We start from the raw sequence: 6,068 nt of genomic DNA on the forward strand, positions 1-6,068 counted from the left end.
TGCTGGGGGATTGAACCGTGGTCCTTGTGCTTTGTTTAGCTTAGCTTGTTCTAAGTAGGTGCTTTAGACCACTGAGCCATCTCACCAGCCCTGTTATTAAGTCTTTTTGCTATGTTGTTTTATATTTTATACACAAACATTTTAGGCAATTTTACTTGAGAAGCTACTTTAAAAAATTCTGGTCAGAGTTGCAATAGTACCTTCTTTTCCTCTTCTACAATATCAAAATGAGAAAACAATTATTTCTAAAATTAATAATGGATTCACTTTCTTATATGCTGTTTTGTGGAAAACCTTTGACTTTGTAGGCATAAAAGAAGGCTAAATACCATTATGACAACTCAAAACACTTAAGTTAAAAATATACAGCTTTTATGAATGGAAAAATGTTTAACATAACGTTTACATATCACAAAGGCATATATAATAATAGGATCTAACTTCAGATTAGGGCATCCAGATTAATAAATGCTTCATATATCACACTGAAGAATTCCAGTGAATGTCTAGATGTGCTCTCCCCTGTTATTTATAACAAGAATTTTATAAATGTTGAATGCAGAATAGCAAATTTGGCTTTTTTACCCTAAGAAAATAGTAGTTACTTTCTATGCTGTATGAAAAAGAAAGTATTACTACCTACATTGGCTATTTTGTTGAACCTTTTTTTTGTGTGTGTGCCCTAAGGTGGTCATTACTTACATGAAAAGGGTATGAATAGTTATTGGTTCAAGAAAGCTTGTCTGAATGTAATTCCCCTTAAGATGGAACCATTACTACAATTTTTTTATGTCTAGTGTCCTCTACAGAAAGAAGCACAGGGGCTGGCGAGATGGCTCAGTGGTCTAAAGCACCTACTTGGAACAAGCTTGGGAAAGCACAGGGACTGCGGTTCGATCCCCCAGCACCATATGCCAGCCAGCCCCACCCCCTGGTGGGCTGAGCTGGCCACACACACACACACACACACACACACACACACAATTAAATAAATAAATAAATAAATAAATGTTTAAAAAAAAAAAAGAAGCACAGTAGACTGCTGTCTATTTTGAGAAAAAATGAGTCATCATTCTAATAAGATCTTTTGTTTTCCTTCTCCACTTCTAAAATGTTGAATCAATTACTCTGAACTTCCAACCATGAAGATCTTTTCCTCTTTCTTTTCCCACTGTCCCTACTGTGTCCTCTCTCCTTTATCATAACTTCTCTCTTCCAGCAATTTCTGTCCTCCTTAAAGGCACACTGCTGTCCCTGTATGGGGGGGGGGGGAAGGAATGTTATAGGAAAAGCACAGTCATTAGCTTGATATGAGTGTAAGTTCTGACTATTATGAAAGAAAAAATTCCATTTTTTATGAGCCTTAGCCAGTGATGATGGATCACTGGCAACAGAATCAATGTGCCCACCTCTTCCTCAGTCCTCTTTCAGATTTCATATTATTAGTTTAAAATTAGCCATGATGGGACCGGGGAAATAGCTTAGCAGTCTAAGCACCTGCCTGGCAACGTAAGGACCAGGGTTCAATTTCCAGCACCACATGCCAAGTCGGCCCTGCACCATGCTGGCCACCAAACCCAGGCGGGGTGGTGCACGCCTACAATCCCAGCACTGGGGAGGCTGAGGCTCACTACGAATCTGAGCTGTGTAGTGAGACCCTGTACCAAATCAATCAATCAATCAATCAATCAATCAATCAGCCATGAAGGGAAAAGCATTTATACTACACAATAGGCAAATGCTACAAATTAATAATTTCTCTTTATACGCACACATACACACAAAATAAAAGTTATTAAACACTCACTAACATAACACTAGCTTCAATGTCTAGCCTTGCAATAGGGCTACTAACTCCTGAAAATATGTTTTAAATTTTCAAATATCAGCAAAACACTTAACAAAATGCTAGACACACAAAAGACACTTTTAGTATGAGGGTTGGTAGCAATACTACTAAGGTATCACAAATGCAGTCTGGTTACATAAAAGTTAGGCATAAAAAGTGTGATGAGGAATGAAACAGAGGGCACAAGAATAACATTCTTGTCTGAAGGAACAAGGAAAGGCCCTATCGAATGATGGAATGAGAAAGAAAGATATGTTAGAAATAGATTCTTAATTAAACATTAGGGTGAAGAAATGTCATAGTGTCCTCTAAACAAGGCAGGGAAAAGCAGAGGGTGACCCATGCTCTATCACAGACTGCTTGAAACTTGCATTAGTTGGATCTATTGTAATTCTTTTAAGGCTTCAGAATTTTGAGTAAAATTCCTTGCACATAACTTTTACATAATAAAAAGACTTACAATATTTCTTAAAAATTATCACTTGGAAGTCTCCAAAGTGTCTCAAAGGAAAAAAGTGCTTATGAATCTAGCTAGAAAGATATATTTCCTCCCCTCACTAAAAACTGACTGGATACTATACATGCTGATACCTGTGAACCAAGCAACTGCACTAGATAGCAATGTGTGATAAAAGGGTCACACTTGGAATGGCTGTCATTCTGGTCTTCTAAATACGTACTTCTTGTCATGACGTACCAATTATTACCATACTCACTCTCAAGTAAAAGTGTTTGTTTGTTTAAAAAAGGGTAATAAATGAAAAAAAGACACAAGAAAAAAAAGTCACAGGACTGTCCTGCTACAATGCTGTATATGGTTAGATTTCTAAATTTCTGTGTAAAAATGTGTAATTGTTTATTCATATTCTTTAAATATTTTTCATGTTTAAAATTTTTATCTCCATATTCTGTAGGGACTCAAAGTTTAACATATCAATACTTGATGGAAAATACCTGTTCTATGTTATGCCTAAGATGTTTGATATCCAGATTGATAGTGAAGTTAAACCCCACTGCATATGTTGTAGGGTAATAAGCTCCTCTTCTGGAGGGTTAACAACCTAAGTTAACAGACCAAAAATTAGAGAAATAGAAGGGCTGCAAGGATAGCCAACATTTTGACCCTAGCCTTTCAAGGTCAGTGAAGACTCAGGACATAGGAGAACCCATACTGTAATATCATGTAACTCAGTTTTGTCACAAATTTTCTGATCAAGGAGATTATGGGGCCACAGAGCAATGTGATGGATGATTGAGAGTGTGCCTAAGGAGAGTCAGATGGAGAGAAAACATTCTCTCAGGCTTTCACACACAGCAAATTGGTCAAACAATGGCCCTGACTCATCCACATGGCTGACACTGACAAAGGACCTGGGAACCATGGTACAGGATTACAGGATAAATCCTGAGGGGACTTGACTGACCTTATCAGATACAAAAGTTACATTTCTTGTTATATAGGTCTTGCTTTATCTTGGTCTTAACCATCCAGCAGAAAAATATAAAAATGAGGTATATAAAATAAAGCCATATTAATACGCTGGGCTGTGAAAGGCTTAAGTCAACTACTTCTATGGAGAACCAACTACTATTGTGGACTGCTGGACTGTGTTGGATTGTTTTGCTGAATTCACACACCTATAGTATTTAGACGCCAATGGACTACCCATCTCTGACAGGACAAAACAAAAAAAAGGGGATACAAAGGAGGACCATTTTATATTTGTATATACAAAATTGTTAGGATAGCTATACAGCTATTTTCTCTTAATTCAATGAGAAGAAAGATTTGTACTAAAAGTGTTTACACAGGATATCCTGTCTGCATCTTGTACTATGGATAAGCACTAAGAAGATAACAATGTATAATGTATTAATTATTGAAACTGTCCTATTAATCAGTTTTGAAACTGTCTCATTGCTATTTGTTTCTCAGTTAAAAAAATAAAAAGACCGGAATAATTTTACTTTTGCCCCATAAATGAATACAAGGTCTTCGTTTCATATTATTACTGTAACATACATCACATAATTATTAAAATAAAATAGTACTATTCTTATTAAAGTGATTAATACCCACATTTCTACCTCAGACCTATACACATATTCTGTTACATTGATTTAGTCCTTGTACTGAAGTTACATTTATACTGCAAACTAATGTCTAAATGTTTTGTCTGTTAAAAAGCACTCAAATGCCCTCTTTGTTACTGGTACAGGTCTTGTAATTACCATTGCTTATAAAGCCAAACAACAACTCAATAAACAATTCTCAACATAAAATTTGGAAACCATAACTACAACACATAAAACCTTTCAATAAGAGCTTCAAGTTTTGGTTTCTATTTGTTTTTGTTTTTTAAGAAAGCATGAAGACTTTCACTCTCAGGAAATATCATAAGCTAAATGTACTCTACTGTTATTCAAATTATTCATGTTATCCACTGTTCCTTTAAACAACTGAAGTAGAAATGTGGACGAATATAGTTCAATGGTAGAGTACTTGCCTAGCATGTGCAAAGTCCTGGGTACAATCCAAAGGAATACAATAAAGTATATTTTTAAAATGAAAATATTCAGATGGAGAATCTGGAAACAGGAACATTTATAATGGTTTTCTATATACAGCCCTACGACCTACAATCAAAGACCTCCTGACGCTTTTCTGTGAAGTCTGAACATACTTTGTCAATCATAAAAGGGAGAAAGATTAAAATCACAATTAAGTAGGATTTGGAAATACTCAAATACGAAGAATATATACTGGGAGTCTTTAAGTAGACACTAAGTACGTAGTCATAAAAATGTCAGAAAATTGACAAATGGTGCAAATAAAAATTTTACCTTCTATTACTCTCACACACATATTACTGCCCTAATAAAATTCAAAAATTAAGAAATGATCTTCCTTCATTGTTTTGAGAATCTTAAATTGTAAATTAAAAAGTTCTGTTACAATGAATAAATTTATAGAACCATAATTAACACTTTGTTTTATTTTCACAAACATTAAAATTAAACCAGTTTCCACATACGAACTATGAAACATATAGAGATAGTAGCAAGAATAACTAAAGAGATAAGTCTGTGCAATTCATTACTCACCTCTAATAAAATGGCATAAACTATCCATCCCACTAACTGCTGTACAAGTAAACGTAAGTATGTAGGCAAAAATCTCAAATACAAAGCTCTGTGTATTTCAACTAATCTGAAGAGCTAGCAGTGTTACAGAACCTATAGGTCATACTAAAGATGAAAGGCAGGTATGATTGTGTGCACCTGTAGCCGTAGAACTCTGGGAAACTGAGGCAGAAGGATTCCACATCCAAGATGAACTGGGGCAATTTAGGGACTTGGTGAGACATTGCGTAAAACTAAATAAAATTATAATAATGGCTGGAGATATATAGCTCAATGTTGAGGCACTAAGTTCAGTGCATAGGACTAGGAAAAAAAAATACCACAATGTCAAATTTGTAAATTTTAAAACATAAAAGTGAGACTAAAGAGTATTATACCATAAATAAGAATTCTCTTGTAGGTTAATAATGAAAGTTGTTTTCATTTTTGTTTTTAGATAGGGTCTTACTATGCAGTGCATGGCCTTGAACTCACTTTAAAAAAAATGCATTTGGTACAGGGTCTTACTTTGCAGCTTAGACTTGTAGTGAGCCTGTTTTCAGCCTCCCCAGTACTGAGATCATAGGCATGCGCCACCACAGCGGGTCTCAGTAGCTCAGGGTGGCCATGGATGGGACCAGTGCAGCACTTGTTGCTGGGAAGGAACCCTGGTCCCTCAGCTTGTCTAAGCAAGAGCTCAGTCCCTTGAGTGATCTCACCAGCCCCTTGAACTCACTTATGTACTCTTGGCTGGCCTTGAACTCAGATGATCTTCCTGCCTTGGCCTCCCAAGTGCTAGGATTACAGGCATATACCATCATGGCCAGTGAAAACTTCTAATTCAAACCTCAGACTTTGGGCGGCCCAAATAGCTCAAGGGATTAAAGCACTTGCAAGCAAGTGGGTGGGGGGCCTCAATCCCTGAGCCTGCTGTGCTGGCCCCGCCTCCAGGGCATGCTGAGATGGCGATTGAGACTGGGCAGGTGGCATGTGCCTGGAATCCCAGCACTTGGGAGGCTATAAACAGGCAGATCACTGTAAGTCTGATCTAATTGTGAAACCCTGAACACCCTGTAGACCTTTCCCTAAAAATACA

At 36.7% G+C, this 6,068-nt stretch overlaps 1 protein-coding gene across 4 annotated transcripts in view; it reads right to left on the minus strand.

Annotated features, from left to right (window-relative positions):
• Positions 1-6,068, minus strand: part of Rasal2 (RAS protein activator like 2) — a 381,000-nt gene that overhangs the window by 301,541 nt on the left and 73,391 nt on the right. The window lies entirely within an intron of this gene.

The sequence above is a fragment of the Octodon degus genome, unplaced genomic scaffold, assembly GCF_000260255.1.
Source record: "Octodon degus isolate 3935 unplaced genomic scaffold, OctDeg1.0 scaffold00176, whole genome shotgun sequence".
NCBI classification, from domain to species: Eukaryota; Metazoa; Chordata; class Mammalia; order Rodentia; family Octodontidae; genus Octodon; species Octodon degus.